We start from the raw sequence: 17,456 nt of genomic DNA on the forward strand, positions 1-17,456 counted from the left end.
GATGCTTTTGAATTATGGTGCTGGAGGAGACTCTTGAGAGTCCCATGGACTGCAAGAAGATCAAACCTATCCATTCTTCAGGAAATCAGCCCTGAGTGCTCCCTGGAAGGACAGATCCTGAAGCTGAGGCTTCAATACTTTGGCCACCTCATGAGAAGAGAAGAATCCCTGGAAAAGACCCTGATGTTGGGAAAGATGGAGGGCACAAGGAGAAGGGGACGACAGAGGACGAGATGGCTGGACAGTGTTCTTGAAGCTACGAACATGAGTTTGACCAAACTGCGGGAGGCAGTAGAAGACAGGAGTGCCTGGTGTGCTCTGGTCCATGGAGTCACGAAGAGTTGGACACGACTAAACAACAACAACTGTGTGGGATGCTGACCAATCAAACATCCAACCCCACCTTTGTTCTCTTGTGCATGAATTGTGTGATGCAAATATGCTTTTGTGCTAATATTTTCCCAGTAGCTGCTACAGACTAGAAGCAATGTTTTAAGGCACCCTGCTCTCTCTCTCTCTCTCTCTCTCTCTCTCTCTCTCTCTCTCTCTCTCTCTCTCTCTCTCACACACACACACACACACACACACACCCATCATGCCACTCAACAAGACACATTCAATGACAGTAAAAGCCAAGGGTGGCATATGTTCCATTGCTGATCTATGAGCTGGCTTGCAGCACTTTTCAGAAACCAAAGAGGAGAGATGCAAGAATGGACAGTGTAGGGAGAGGAATCAGTTTTACAACCTAGTTAACTTCACTCTTGACTGTTGCACGAGGTCACATTTCATTTCCTGTTCCATAAAAGAATGGCTTTGGAAAGAAAATACCAAGTTCACGCATCACTGTTTTTCAGTGGGCCTTTGCTACAGATCCCTGTGCAGACGACTTCATGTCTACTTAGAGATATTTAGTGCTGCCCTTTCCATCTTGGATCTCATTTTTGCCAAATATTTCCAGTCTGTGACCCGTACTTTTATTTCTAGAGACTGATGGGAGATCAGAACACAAGCAATCATCTTTTTTTGTTTCATTTCATGCCAGCCCAGAGATCAACGTGGAAAGAGATGGGAGGAATGACATCAATTGAAACAAAATGAACTGTATCTTTTTCATCCTGGCGCAGTAATATTCTCTACTGCACACATCAATGCTTAACGGCATTGTCCATAACCTACCTAACAGCCACAGAGTCCGTGTATAAAACCTTGGCATGTAATAGCAAGGCATGGACTGAAGAACAGGGACCCCTATTTGGAATCAAATCTAGAGCATCACCTCTTTCTAAACCAAATGACAAACACGGAGTTGCCTTAAATACCACACCCAACAGTGCTGTCACTGGAAACAGCTCTCCAAGATTTCAGTTTGGGGGTCTTTCCTCGGTTCTTCCTGGAGTTGCCCACCCCTGGACACATTGGCTTGTGAAGGTTATTGTGCAGAAACTGCAAGTACTCATGCTTGACACAGATTATCTTGCACCATATCGATCTGGGTTCATGCCTGGTCATGGGCCTGAACTGCTTTGGTTGCCCTGATCAGGGCCGGATTTAGGTTGTGCTGTGGTCTAACCCACAGAGCCTAGGGCTTGCCAATCATAAGGTCGGCGGTTCGAATCCCCGCGATGGGGTGAGCTCCCGTTGCTCGGTCCCTGCTCCTGCCAACCTACCAGTTTGAAAGCACATCAAGTGGAAGTAGATAAATAGGTACCACTCCAGCGGGAAGGTAAATGGCATTTCCGTGTGCTGCTCTGGTTCACCAGAAGCGGCTTAGTCATGCTGGCCACATGACCCGGAAGCTGTCTGCGAACAAACGCCAGCTCCCTCAGCCAGTAAAGCGAGATGAGCGCTGCAACCCCAGAGTCGCCCGTGACTGGACTTAACAGTCAGGGGTTACCTTTAAGCTACTGAAGGTAATGGGGCCCTTTATGTGTCCAGCTGTCCTTTGTCAACAACAAATTGTCCCTTTTTTGGTGTTGAATATGTGGTAATTTATGGACCTGATAGGTATCTAAAGCCATTTGCACATAGCAAAATATGTATTTTATCGAAGTACACCCAGGGTTTTTCCCTTTACATTTTTTGGGGGGCCCCAAGAGAGCGGGGCCCTAAGCTATAGCTTGTTTAGCTTATCCATAAATCTGGCACTGGCCCTGATGGATAACTTGGGCACAAAAGTAGGTATACTGCTATGGAATCCACTTTCTTTGTTCTTGACTCAAGTTCTCATCATTCGCAATATCAGTAAAGAAAAACAATCATTTTATTCTTTACAACTGCCACACTATTCTTTCCAATAGCCAGTCCAAAATTTAATTTTGTAGTGTGTCAGTTATGTATACCCATATAATCTGTTGTGATGAATTTAATTGATTCAACTACTCTTGGGCCACCCTGTATAACACTCTCCCCAACTGGTACTCAGATACATAACAACTCAGATAGCGATCATGACTAATAGAATCCTACATACTCACACACACACACATGTGTCAGACACAACTGATACATATCGAAACCAATTCCAATGCTTTTCAATTCATTCTGGAGAGGACACAACCCCCCTAGTGAAATTTCTTTTCTTTCTTTTTTTAAAATATATATTTTTATTGAAGATTTCTTAGTTTACAAAAATACGTGTGTTGTCTCTTTTTTCAAGTTGTGTTTTCTACAGATCAGTTTCATTTGTTGTGAGACATTAGTGTTACATATAGTGTTAGGTTAGGAAGAGAAGAGGGGGGGTGGGGAATGGTGAGGGGGGTGGGGTCAGGTGGTTATGCTTCTATTCTTCTGCTTAGTGTATGTGTGGGTATGACTCCCCTTTATCACATACATAGCCCAACAAGACAACAACAGGAATCCGCTGACAGCATACGAATCAATCTGGCTAACCTGATTCAGAAACACACCCAAACCCACACACCGTTCACATACAAAAACAAATCTCAATACAGCAAACAAAAGACAATCAAGCACACCCTAGGCAGGGCTGTCTTAAGCATATCTGGCGCCCTGGAGCCGTGGTGCAAAGACCCCTCTGGCACCCCCCCGCCCCGTTTCCCAGCGCGTCTGTCTGGCGGGCGCTGCGTGCAGCGTGGCTGCCGCAGGCACAGCAGCACGGCACCCCCTGGCGGCCCGCGCCCTGGTGCCTTGCACCACCCAGCCTTGCCTTAGAGCCGGCCCTGACCCTAGACCACCCCAACCTCTCTCACCACCAATGAAATACAGTGGTACCTCCAGTTGCAGATGGGATCCATTCCGGAGCTCCGGTCGGATCCTGAGGTTTCCACAACCGGAGGGACCGCCTCTGCGCATGTGTGTGCAGCGAAACCCGGAAAAATTCTTCTGGGTTTGCCGCTTTCGCATCCTGAAGGATACGCAACCGGAGGTGTGCGTATCCAGAGGCACCACAGTACAACAAATGAACAGTAAGAGAACACCAAACCCCTAGCAAATTTCAAAGAGAAAGCAGCAAAGAAAGACCTTCACCCAGAGCAGCCCACAGAGAGAGCCCTTGAGCAGCAACTCACTTCTGCATTGGAACTTTCTCCCCCTATCCAAGCCTGACTTCGGATGCTCTCTGGAAGCGATGCAGCACCGTTCTGTTTGGTTTGCCACCTAGTGGCTAATGCTGAACAGGTAACAGAGCATTTAAACTGAACATTTTTATATATTAAGCAATGGGCCTTGCACCTTAAAAGCATCCAAATCAAATGCATAAATCATCTTGGCAATCCTTCCAACAGCTTCATAAAACAGGCTAGTAGTATTTATATAAACCATCCATGTATATATTTATACTGAATTTCTGAAAACTCTCCACATTGTTTATTAGGTAAAAGGTAAAGGACCCCTGGACAGTTAAGTTTAGTCAAAGCTGACTATGGGGTTGCGGCGCTCATCTTGCTTTCAGGCCAAGGGAGCTGGTGTTTGTCCACAGACAGCTTTCTGGGCCATGTGGCCAGCATGACTGAACCGCTTCTCGCGCAATGGAACACCGAGACGGAAACCAGAGCGCACAGAAACTCTGTTTACCTTCTGGCCACAGCAGTACCTATTTATCTACTTGCCCAGGCATGCTTTTGAACTGCTAGGTTGGCAGGAGCTGGGACAGAGCAACAGAAGCTCACCCTGTCGTGGGGATTCGAACTGCCGATCTACCGATCGGCAAGCCCAAGAGGCTCAGTGGTCATTGGCCACGGTTTCTACTTCTCTAAGGTTCAGGTAGAACCCACCTCTGCACCACCCCTGCCCTGCAGTTTTGGGATGCAACTGCAGAAGTGACCAAGCATTCAAACCTAGAACTTCTTTCGCATACAGTCTATGGCTCTGCCACCGAGCAGTAATTAACAAGGATCAGATGCATGGTATCTTTTAAAAAGCTGGCAGTAGGGGAAATCAAGTAGTCCACTTGACAGTCAAAATACTTGTTGGATACTGCAACCCCCCTGGAACACTAGAGGAAGTAAACAACGTTCATAACATGGAAAAGAAAAAGAGAAGTGACTTTTATTTCCAGGAAAGGTAAAGGGACCCCTGACCATTAGGTCCAGTTGTGACCGACTCTGGGGTTGCGGCGCTCATCTCGCGTTATTGGCTGAGGGAGTCGGCGTACAGCTTCCAGGTCATGTGGCCAGCATGACTAAGCCACTTCTGGTGAACCAGAGCAGTGCACGGAAACACCGTTTACCTTCCCCAATTTATCTACTTGCACTTGATGTTCTTTCAAACTGCTGGGCTAGGTTGGCAGGAGCTGGGACCGAGAAACGGAGCTCACCCCGTCACGGGGATTTGAACCGCCGACCTTCCGATCAGCAAGCCCTAGGCTCAGTGGTTTAACCCACAGCAAAAACAACTTGAGCAGCAGCAGCAACGTTTGCCCAGGATCTATTTTACAAGACTAAAATTGCCCCAGCAAAGAGGCCAGATTTGGGTTCTATGTCTTTGCTAAACCTCCCACAACCCTGGGTTAGGTTTGTGAACTTGATGAACAGCTGGAAAGGTCATTAAGGTACACCAAACTGCACCATGACAACTTTCTTCTCATGTTACCAAGATGGGTCATAGCCCGCGAAAGAGCTCTGAGCAACACAGACTTCCAAAGAAAAGGGTGTTCTAGACATTCCAAAGTCAAGGAGATAAGAAATGTAACAAGCAGCGCAGTCCTGAATGCTGGAACAATGGTTCATTATAAAGCTGCCTGACACAGTGTCAGTCTACTTAGCCTCCCCTATCTAACCTGGTGCCCTCTAGACATAATCCATAATCCCCAACCAGTGGCTATGCTGTCTGGGATTGACTGGAGTTCCAGTTCAACAATATCCAGAGGGCACCAGGTTGAAGAAAATCTAGTCAGCTCTGATTGCCAGGAGATTCGTTTCACTGGGGTTGTGAGGGACTCCACCTGGGACCTCCTCCATGTAAATCCCACACTGTACCACAGAGCAATATTCAACTATGTTTTACTCAGAATAGACCCATTGAACTGAATAGCCATGATTACGTTAAGTCCATTAATTTCAATAGGTCTGCTCTGAGTAACACTCAGTTGACTACCACCCACCTTACCTTCCAAGTCCCGTACTGCAGAATCTGGGACCGGCAGCCATGTGACACCGGAAGTTGCGTCGACGTAACTTCCGGTGTCGCTTTGCCCTTCTATGGGCACCAAAAATGGCCGGCGGCGGCTTCGAAAGTCAGTTGTACGCATGTCAGGAAGTGCGTTGACGCAACTTCCGGTGTCGCTCCGCCCATCTATGGGCACCAAAAATGGCCGCCGCCGACACCAGAAGCCGCGTCTATGCACTTCCGGACATGCGTAGATGCGACTTTTGAAGTCGGCGGCGGCCATTTTTGGTGCCCATAGAAGGGCAAATCGAAAAGGAAAAAAAAAGGCCGCCGGCAGGAGAAAATAACAGAGAGAAACGGGAGACGAAGTGATATAGGGGACCACCGGGAAAAGGTAAGTAAAAATGGGGGTTTCCCGGGGGAAACGGGGTACTTGGCAGCTATGCCACCCACTATAATAACTGGATTAAAGCTGTGCTAGATGCTCCTCCAAATTCAGAACCTCTGCATTCTAGACCATCTTCCGAGATTTTGTGGGGACTGGGGCAGAGGGAGAGCATAGGTATGGCCACTGTCAGGCCCATGCAGAAGGGAGTGGAAGCCGGGTTCCCTTGCCCTGGGCCGCCTCAGAAGGCTAAGACAGGGCACCCAGGAAACAGCTGCTTTTTTGTTTGGGTTTATAACTTTATTCTAACAAGGCTCCCACCCTGGGCCTCAGACAAGCTCTGCACGGGCCAAACCATGGAGGAAAATAGAAGGGAGGAAGCTGCACAATCACAGATACTGTCAGTTTTCTTAACTGCAAAAAAAGGTATTTCTTGCACCTGCTCCTCAATGAAGTCTGTTCCTTGCCCAACTTTCCATCCTCCAGTGACAGCCATGTCAACACATTTCAAAGGGCTCTCTCACTCCCCCCCCCTCCCAGTTTTCAAATCTACTTTCCCAAGGAATAAAAGTGTTTCTTCTGAACCATCCCTTTTCACTCTCCTGACCATATCTTTTTATTCAACTCTGTCCAGCGTTTCCCAGCTCATGTTCACTTTGTGTATTCTGGTGCCACTCAGAACTTCCACTGGGTGTAAGAAGACAACGCTTCGTACTATCGCAACAGTGCCCTTCATGCTATCCCAACTAGGCTTGTTCTGAGAAAAATTCTAAGGGAATCGCATCTCCAACTGATCTGGCTCTGAGATGTCGTGCCCAATGTTGCTTCTCTCCCGTGACCAAAGTGTGTCATTGTGCAGTCAAGGAAGTTAGCAGAGACTGCGCCCGAGAAAGGTATAGCGCTGGCTTTCTTCACAATCATTCCTGCTCAAGGGGAACAATATTTGCCCTGCCCCCATGGCTTCACAGCTTGAAACAGCCGCACCAGAAACCACTGATGCGCAAATATGCCAAAAGGACTCATCTAATGAAGCTTTTACGCCGCGGTACATTTCGCTGCAAAGTTTACTTTTTCCCTTAGCACCAGATAGACTGGTCCGTGACCAAATCCTTTGATGAAAACTCAGTTGTTGGCTGTCAGTTGAGGACTGCTGCTTTATTTTGCATTCGAAAGGTTGAGCCGACTTTCCACACTGCGAAGAGGGTGAGCAATCCAAAGTCACCCTCTGCGGATGCTCTGAATTCATTCAACATAACAAGGCTGCACAAAGCCAGAGCAGAACTGTGACAAATGGCAGAAGAGCCTTTCTTGCTTTCCAAACAAAGACACAAGCAGCAGAGCTGCAGCAGCTCTTATTAGTGGAAAGTGGACAAATGTGCCCTTTGAGGTTAATAACTCTTAAACTAAGGACTAAGCATCATTCACAGACATAAATAAGGCAGAAAACATTTACAGTAACTAGGCAATGCATAATGCGATGGGACATTTGGGCCATAGCAATTCTAATTAACCTTCTCAGCTTGTTACTTGGGTTTTATTTTTCCTGAAGTGTTTTGGTGATGTTTGTGCAGTGTGGATATATAGCAGTAATCCCTTCTCAAGCACTCACATGATTTGCAAAAGTGGGTATGTATTATTGCTTTAGTGGTGGGATCCAGGACAATAAGTGAACCGCAGCAACACCTCACATGTATCCAAGTCTGTCTGTTTTGGAACTGTTTGAGTCAGCTGGCTCAAGTCGAGGGGAGACATAACGGGAGCCAGCCCAGGATTCCTTGAGGACTGGGCCTAGACAAAAGGCTTTTCCTGGTGAGGTCTAAGGCACCCAGCTCAAACAGAGAAAGGGTATCTTAAGCACAGCAGCTTTAAAATTATAGTCTAGGGACGCAAATCAGCTCCCCCTTTGCATAGGGACAAGGCATCCTATATACTTACTTCAGGAAAACTCAGGCTTAAATTACAACATATCTTTCATGTCAGCTGCCTTAGCCACTGTTTATAGAAGGCTTTGGGGCAGAATGATTTGGCCAAGACAAGGAGGAGTGGGATTTGTGAATTACCAGTACATTAAGGCAGGTGTAGGGGACCTTTAGGGACGCAGGTGGTGCTGTGAGTTAAACCACAGAGCCTAGGGCTTGCTGGTCGACGGTTCAAATCCCTGTGATGGGGTGAGCTCCCGTTGCTCGGTCCCAGCTCCTGCCAACCTAGCGGTTCGAAAGCACGTCAAAGTGCAAGTAGATAAATAGGTACCGCTCTGGCGGGAAGGTAAACGGCGTTTCCATGTGCTGCTCTGGTTCGCCAGAAGCGGCTTTGTCATGCTGGCCACATGACCTGGAAGCTGTACACCGGCTCCCTCAGCCAATAACGCGAGATGAGTGCCGGAACCCCAGAGTCGGTCACAACTGGACCTAATGGTCAGGGGTCCCTTTACCTTTACCTTTAGGGGACCTTTGGGCCTCCAGATGTTTGCACAACTCCCATATCCCTGGTAATTGGCTAGGGCCTGATGGGAGTTGTAGTTCAACAACATCTGGAGGGTCGAAGATTCCCCACACTTGCATTAAGGGATCTCCTGTCTGCTAAGTCGCACACTGCAGCAGAACAAGAGAAAGTCAGGTTTCATTTACCATGACTCTCACAGTTAAGAAAAGAGGATAGTAGCGATGATGCCATTCCAGCCATGCTCCACAACACCTGCAATTATAGCTAGAAACATCTCAGGCACCTGGGATGCCCCTAGGATGGGTAGCTTAATTATTCATTTTGCGGTTTCAAGTTATACGTACCCTAAGCGCCTGTCATCACAAGATGCATAGTCAAATGGCAAACAAATCAACTGTTAACCACCATGCTTGCAGTCTATTTCCGATTGCTTTTGCAGGAGTCTTCACGGAGGCTGGGACCAATCAGCTTTGGCATATACCCAGTATGGCAATATTCAGTCATCTACATAACGTGTGTGTGAATGTATATGTGTGTCTGTCTGTGTAATGGCCAATTGTTCCTTGGCAGTCTCCCACTATTCTGCCATGCTGCTAGTGCAGCCAAGATTCAGTGGGTAGGTTTAGCTCACATGTCAGTGGTGTTTCTGAATGCACTTCTCCATTCATTCCAAAGAGAAAAGGTAAAGTACTACACTGAGGGAAAATATTATTGTGGAGTGCAACATACCTTTATTTACCGAGCACACAAAGATGTGCTCTGTGCTAAGAGGTCTTTTGATATGCAAGCTCTCTCTGTGCAAATCCCTTCCCTATCTTGCTTCCAATTATTTATGCTAGTTTAAAATGTAACAGATCAGTAACCCTTGTGGTTGTGGGGAGGGAGGGAGGGGGGCACATGAAGATGTGTGGAAAGTTGTTGCTATCTGAATGTGGGTTCTGGTATGGGTCTTCTTCATAAAGACAAGTTTCATTTCATACTGCCCAACACTTTGTCTCTGTGCCTTTATACAGTACACCTGTTGAGCGCATTTGCAGATATTTGAGCCTACATCATCCTCACTTATGCCATGAATAATAACACTTGGGGAAAATCCCTAATTTGGGAGAAGAAGATTCCAAAGCAGCAAGAGAAATAAAATTACGTTGCAATAAAACTGGGTGCTGATTTCCTAAATGATTTATTCCAGTTACAAAGTTTGGATTTCCTGTTAGCAGGATTCAAGCGATGGGTAGGCACATAGGGAGTCCCAGGCCCCATCACCTTTGCTAGAATCCTATTTCACACACATCTCAAGTGCTGTTAGTTAGGTCATTGTGCCATAATTTTGAAACGGAGAGTTTGCAAATACCATACCAGCCTTATTAATTGCAGTAAAGGTAATGCACATGTAAGTGGAGATTTATCAGCTCACTTTTTTCATGTCAGCATATAACACTGCAGCAGGTGGCTATGTTTACACAGGTACGTTGTCTCAAACAAAAGGTAATTGTTATCGGGGCTGCCCTGAGCATTCTTCACCTGTGTGTGTCAAAGTTACTGCTAGTTTACAGAGTTCCATTTTACTAATGTGAAACGACAATAATAAACCCTGAATGCAGTTAAACGGGGGTTGGGAATCCCGCAAGTTTCCCTCTAAAGTTTGGGTCAATAATAAACGTTGCACAATCTTAAACACAACATACCCTCCAAATGAACACAGGGATACAATCACAGGTGAGCAGTGCTATCTGCTAGGTTTTGAATGTGCAAAGAGAGTTGTTGAAAAATATAATTAGCTGCATAGGAAAATGCAGCCACCACTTGCAAACAAATCAAGGCACAAAACCCCATCACCTCCCCACTTTGACTCTCCCAATCCTCAGCATCGAATCTGGTGTGTTAGGAAGGATTAGGGCACAGACGGATTTCTGAGTAAACCCACACACAAAAGTCTTCCAGACTTTGGCAGGGTTTGGAATATATGAGATGTTGCTAGAGCTGAGGCAACAAGCATCTCCCCCCCCCTGCCTGCCCCAAAGCAGCTGGAGCTGGAAACATGCAAGAAATTAAAAGCAAGACTGAACTCTCACCTTCCTCGAGCAAGTATTCCCAGGGAAAGAAGAGCCAGCTACAAATGCGGACACCTCCAGCGCTGCCAGCCCAAGCTGTTGTTGCTGCTGCTACTAGGAGCCGCTTCCTAGCTCAGCCAGCTTTGCCTCTTGCACTCCCACTATCTGTGCGCTCGCTGCAATTTCTCCCATGACTCCATCGCACAGGAATGGCAACAACTTCTCTCTCACTAACACCGGTGTGGCACTGGCCACACACACACAGAGAGAGAGAGAGAGAGAGAGAGAGAGAGAGAGAGAGAGAGAGAGAGAGAGAGAGAGAGAGAGAGAGAGAGAGAGAGAGAGAGAGAACTGTTGAAAGTCAGGTGGGGAAAGAAGGCAAGGGCAGTTGCAAGGTGAACAGGGGGAGCCCAAAGAGGGGAAGGGACGACCCCACCTCGCCGCCCTAAACGCCTTTGGAAAGGCTGGGCTTTGAAAGCAGCGCCGAGCTATATAAATCACAGCTTGAGACAAACAGGAGGTCAGCAGGGCAATGAATCAGAGAATCAAAAGGGGGGCACTGACTCCGAGCCAGCCTGCAGACACAAGAACCCTCTCCCAGCTCCAGTCATAAACAAAACAGGGGAGGGGGGGGAGAGAAACTTTTAGACTACAAGATTTGTCATCAAGAACTGTGTGGCAAGAGCCATTCAGTTTTGATGGAAGGTAGGTGCTTGCTGTAATGGAGAGAGAAAGGTGGGAGAAAGCACTTCGGCTATTAAAGAAAGATCAGGTGAAAGATGCCCATATACAGCTGTTTTTAGAAGATTAAAAAGTCTACCATTTTGTGAAAAACTTGCTTTGGACACGTACATAGTGACTTTATACTTGTTTGATGTTTTGACTCGGTTCCTGCAGAAGGATTCCAAAGGAGGATGTTGGAAGGAAGCTTTCTCTCTCTCTCTCTCTCTTTCTTTCTTTCTCTCTCTCTCTCTTTTTCTCAAGCTTTAATAGCTGATGGTTGCGAAAGGAATTTGTGGAATGAAACCTTGAAAGTCTTAATCAGATGGTAGCTGCGAGTGAGTGCGTGCTAAACTTAACTCCTACTTTTTCTCCTCCTCCTCAGACACAGGATACAGGGTCAGCTGATTTCAAGGGGGGGGGGTTGCCTGGGAAAGCAAAGCAGTGGATTGTGTCCCAAGCGATCAAGGACTGCAACTTTGGAGAAAAGAGTAATAAAAATGTGTGTGTGTGTTTCTGCACATTTAAATACAAAGCAAGGTAAGATTTAAAGAAGAAAAACAGTGCACTAAAAGTGCTGCAGAGAAATGTAACCCCCCCCATACATTAACAACACCTACTATTAATTATCTGCTGTGTCAAGATGCTTTACTTATGTGCATTGTTTGCCCTTAACTTACTGATCTCTTTGAAAAGACCCTCTGTTACGGTTTCAGTACAGGAGTTCTCTCCCACCCACCCCGGTTCATTCCCGCAGGCTGCAAAATCAAGTGGCTTATTGTGTAGGAACTAAAAATAGCTAAGAGGTTTTTTTTTATTAGTAGTATTATTATTCAAGCACTTGCCGAAGTTACCCTTGGGCTGAATGCCATGTGACCAGGCAGCTAGTTAACTGCCAGAGAGCAACAAGAGAGACTAAAAAGTGCTATTCAGACCATGGCTGAAAGCTAATCTGTAAGTGGAAATGGATCAGCAGATATGTGCAAGGGGGTGGGGGTGGGTAGGAATGGACTTGAGACTAACACAAAAAGAAGTGAACTGACTGCAACCTAAAATTCGCCGTCGCCCCCCCCCAAAAAAAACATACCCTGAGAGCATCTTTTCATATTTTGACCGCAGGTTCCCCCTACCTTGTTTGAGGGGTGGGGCTGTAGGGTGGTGAAGCTTTACTAATAAAATAATAATAAACTAGTTTCAAGTTAAGTTAAGTTGAATGATTTTCCCATCCCACCCCCCTCTGCCAAAGGACCTTGGGAATCGTACATCACTTGAAGGTCATGGGAAAGATTTATTGGGGCCCTGAGTCATTTCACAGAACATATCTCTTAAATAGAGAAATAGACTATTTGTCCATTTAGCCCAGTAATGTCTACACTTACAGGAGCAGGAGCAGCTCTTTCCCTTTGCGGGCTACCTCATTCTTCTAGCTAGACATGGCAGGGATTGAACTCGAGACCTTCTGTATGCAAAACAAGTGCTTCACCACCCTACAGCCCCACCCCTCAAACAACATAGGGGGAACCTGCGGTCCTCCAATGCTGGACTGCAGTCTCCATCAGCCCAAACCAGAATGGCCAATGGGAGGATGGGAGTTATAGTTCAGGGCCACCAGTCTCCCATTCCAGTCTTCAACCATAAATCCCAAGGTTCTTTACTTGGGAATCATGAAGGTTAAGAAGTTTTGAAATTGTAAAGTTCACAGTGTGGGCATGCTCATATTGCCCCTGTGTTTGCCATGCTAAACACTACTACATCTTGAACGATGGGTGGAGTAATTACTTATGGCAAAACAAGACAAGGCAATGTTCTTGCAAATTCAATTGTTTGAATGGCTCTTTAAAAGTAAATTTAAGGCAGAGTAGGCCAAAAAGGTGCTGGAGGAGACTCTTGAGAGTCCCATGGACTGTAAGAAGATCAAACCTATCCATTCTGAAGGAAATCAGCCCTGAGTGCTCACTGGAAGGACAGATCCTGAAGCTGAGGCTCCAATACTTTGGCCACCTCATGAGAAGAGAAGACTCCCTGGAAAAGACCCTGATGTTGGGAAAGATGGAGGGCACAAGGAGAAGGGGACGACAGAGGATGAGATGGTTGGACAGTGTTCTCGAAGCTACAAACATGAGTTTGACCAAACTGCGGGAGGCAGTGGAAGACAGGAGTGCCTGGCGTGCTATGGTCCATGGGGTCACGAAGAGTCAGACACGACTAAACGACTAAACAACAGGCCAAAAACGAGGCAGAAGTTTTATTTTGAGTCAGAACATTGATCCATCTAGCTCAGTATCACCTACGTTGACTGTCCAGAGTTTAAGACAGAGGACATTCCCAAATAGCTTAATCAGTAGAGCATGAGACTCTTAATCTTCAGGGTCATGGCTTCGAGCCCCATGTTGGGCCAAAGATTCTTGCATTGCAAAGGGTTGGATTAGATGAGCCTCTTGTTCCCTTCCAAGTCTACAATTGGTTGATACTGTAATTCTGAGCTCCATCTGGAGGTGCTGGGAATTGAATCTGGCACCTTCTGGATGTAAGCAGGTGATTGAACATGGATTTACAGCCCTTCATAAATTTGGATTGAGACACTGCTGTGGAGGGTAGAAAGTCACCGAAGGTGCCATGTCTCTAGCAACATGCTCTCACTAGCAACATTTCTATATCATCTTTCCACTGAAGTACTCAAGCAGGTAAGGGATGCGGGTGGCGCTGTGGGCCTAGGGCTTGCCGATCAAAAGGTCGGTGGTTCGAATCCCCGTGACGGGGTGAGCTCCTGTTGCTTGGTCCCTGCTCCTGCCAACCTAGCAGTTTGAAAGAATGTCAAAATGCAAGTAGATAAATAGGTACCGCTCCGGCGGGAAGGTAAACACAGTTTCCATGCACTGCTCTGGTTCGCCAGAAGCAGCTTAGTCATGCTGACCACATGACCTGGAAGCTGTACGCCGGCTCCCTCGGCCAGTAAAGCGAGATGAGCGCCGCAACCCCAGAGTCGGTCACGGCTGGACCTAATGGTCAGGGGTCCCTTTACCTTTACCTTGACTCAAGCAGGTTCCTATTTTACAATAATGGCTTACAATCCAAGATATCTGATATGAGAACAGTCTTGATAGCTTTTTGAGAATTATTTGTGTGTAGTATTCAGGATTTCACAGCAAAATGTTCATGACATTACATTTCCCCCATTAACCATGAATGAACGCTGCTCTTACTGTTGGTGTGCTAAGCAGTATGTTCATTAGCTTGCATCACAGTGGTTTTTATTTGTTAGAAGAGTAACTGTAAGTAGCATGGCTGCTGTTCACTTCTCAACAAAACAAGCAACATCCATTTCATATCTGCCTCTTTCATTCTCTCCCATCATCCTGGCAATCACTCATTAGCCTGTCACATTGGATGGACAATTGCTTGTTTTGGGTGTCAGATGAGCTCAGTCGAGTCACAAAGTTTTTATAGTTTTAGCACCTGTTAGCCTTGCAATGCCAACAAATCAATGGGAATGGGAGCTAGATTCCATTCCAGTGTCTGCACAAGCTGACTGGCTACCTCTGAATATGTAGGATTGCAGTCTTTGTCCTATTGAATTTAGCTGGAATAAACATGGGTGTTAGCTCTGTTATTCTCTGGAGCTGCAAATTTAAAATAATTTGGAAAGTGATTAAAAATAAGTATCCAAATTATAAAGATATACTGGCAACCCTGTTTGAAATCTTCCTTGCAATCCGAGATAAGAGTTAGGAACACTTAAATCTATTCAAATAAATGGGCTTTATTCTCTGTTGCATAGTTTGTGCATCCCATCTGTGAAGCAATTAATTCTTTAAAATAGGATTTATGTACCACTTGATCAACAAAAACAAAATATCATGGGGTGTCAGATATCAATGTTCAACTATTAAATATTGAAAATGAAATCAAACATTAGAAGCAGCCATCAAAAACTGAAACCAAATGCAGTATATATTTCTGAGCAGCAAATAGCAACATCTAAACAGTACTGAATACATATTAATATCCAACATCAAATAAATTGAGTGGACTTTGGGGGTGGTGATAATGACATAAGAGCGCTGTTGGATGAGACCAGTGGCCCATCTACTTCAGCATCTTGTTCCCACAGTGACAGCTTCATGGGAAGCCTGCAAGCAGGGTGCAACAGCATTATTCCCTCCTGTAGTTTCCAGCAACTGGTATTTGTTGATGGCAAGGGAAAATAAGTTTTAAAAGGGTAATGCCAAGGCCCAGGTTTGGGGCAAGTACTCTTTGAGGAGAGAACACCAGCAGATATTTAAAATCACAAAACATGCAGCAAAGTTCGGTGTGGAAATATAAGCTGTTAGACCCTTAAAAATACGCCCTTGTGAGTTCCAAAACTTCCCTCTTGCCTTAGCATAGAAAAGACCTCACGTTTGGTAAGTTTAAAATTGTTTACTTACAAACTCCCCAAAGGTCAGGTTCATGTGCTTTCCCATATATCAGTCAGAAAACACAGGCAAAAAAAAATGGCTTCATTACAGTGGTGAAAGTTCCTAAGTTATTGGTGTAGGAACACAAGAATGGCTTGTCAGAGCCATGCAGGCTGAGCTTCAAGCAACCAGCTCAGACCTCTTTACACCCTGATCTTCTCGGGTAGACTGAAGGGAAACAATATGCTTAATTACCTTCCTCTCAATGTGAGGGGGTGTAACCTAGCTAAGCCTGGCAAGACAGCTTACTCTATGGTTTTAACCCCTTCATGCATTTATTAAACTTCAGCATGTTGATTATATGAGGTGGGTTATCCCACAGTATTCAGAAGTATCCTGCCTCAAACAGTGGACGTAGGTGGAGAGGGCAAGGGGAATATGCTTTTTCACCCTAATGGAAGTCCATGCCATAAACTGGCTCAAAAACCCATCTGAATCTGGGTTTTGAACGCGGCTGTAAGTCTTCATGAAATGTGAGACAGACAGTTTTTAAAATAGTTCATTTTTTTCTGGCAACACAGGAAGAAAAGAAATACTATTTTTAATAACAGTTGTGTTTACTTTTACCTCAGAGAGAGCCAAGAAATGTAGGAAGTCATTATTTATTAATTTGGGTTGTTTAAAGCAGGATAGCGCCTTACAACAGATCTTCATACTTGGCTTGTTTTAGGGTGGGGGCTGTGGTAATTTTTTTGATGCTTTCACAAATGTAGCTTTCACCTCTGCTTAGCCTGTCCAGTCTTCGTTGACTGAATGCAGTGAAAAGCCACACATTCTAATCTCTACTTAAGGATGTCTGGGAGATAGTTTACAGTCTTGCTGTTTGGCTCTCTCTCGAGAGACAGAATATTAGCAGCCCGCCAACTTCTTTCTGTGTAATTTATTAGGACTGTAGCTGAGCCCCTATTTTGCTTCGTGAAGCCATCTGTTACTGCTGTCCTGTGTGAGAGGACCCTTAGTTGCTATTAATGGGAGAGCATTGAAAAGACATTTTAAGAGGCAGATACACCTTCTGGCTTCTTTCCCGAAGCCTCCATCTTCATTCTTTTGAAGGCAGTTAGATTGCTACCATTGATTCTGCCGGGGGGGGGGGGGAGTGCAACTGGTCCCTCAGTGACCAGCTTTTCAAATGTGTTGACTAAAACAACCAATTTCTTTTGTTTTGAAAGCTACCTATCCTAATAGTGAACTCGTTCTACGAGTGTCAATTGTTATGTAGCAAAAACTGGCCCAAAGGAAGATGTCAACAGGCTTGGAAGAACCCAACTCCCTCCTCCCCCTCCGCGATAGGAAGGGACGAGGGGGAGCCAGGATCAGCCCGAAATCGGGCTGCTCCGACTCCCTCCTCCCCCTCCGCGATAGGAACGGACGAGGGGGAGCCAGGATCAGCCCGAAATCGGGCTGCTCCGACTCCCTCCTCCCCCTCCGCGATAGGAACGGACGAGGGGGAGCCAGGATCAGCCCGAAATCGGGCTGCTCCGACTCCCTCCTCCCCCTCCGCGATAGGAACGGACGAGGGGGAGCCAGGATCAGCCCGAAATCGGGCTGCTCCTGACTCCCTCCTCCCCCTCCGCGATAGGAACGGACGAGGGGGAGCCAGGATCAGCCCGAAATCGGGCTGCTCCGACTCCCTCCCCCTCCGCGATAGGAAGGGACGAGGGGGAGCCAGGATCAGCCCGAAATCGGGCTGCTCCGACTCCCTCCTCCCCCTCTGCAATCACTGGGGCAGGTGGAGGGAAAGCCCCAGAGCCGCGCAAAGCGGTTGCCTGGCTTTCCCTCCGCCCGCCCCACAGCCAGCCGGCTAGAAGGGACATCTCCCTTCTCCCTTGCTGG

The 17,456-nt window shown here is 46.4% G+C and overlaps 1 protein-coding gene across 5 annotated transcripts in view; it reads right to left on the minus strand.

Moving 5' to 3' along the window:
• Positions 1–17,456, minus strand: part of ARHGAP24 (Rho GTPase activating protein 24) — a 348,183-nt gene that overhangs the window by 120,120 nt on the left and 210,607 nt on the right. The window contains exon 1 of one of the 5 annotated variants that reach the window (XM_088660577.1): positions 11,299–11,417. The exons of 3 other annotated variants lie outside the window; for them this stretch is intronic. The gene's annotated coding sequence lies outside the window, so the exon portion shown is untranslated. Of the gene's footprint in view, positions 1–10,467; positions 11,418–17,456 lie in introns of those variants that run through there. One more of the 5 variants, XM_035112155.3, reaches the window with a different exon arrangement.

The sequence above is a fragment of the Zootoca vivipara genome, chromosome Z1 (assembly GCF_965207765.1).
Source record: "Zootoca vivipara chromosome Z1, rZooViv2.hap1.1, whole genome shotgun sequence".
NCBI lineage: Eukaryota > Metazoa > Chordata > Lepidosauria > Squamata > Lacertidae > Zootoca > Zootoca vivipara.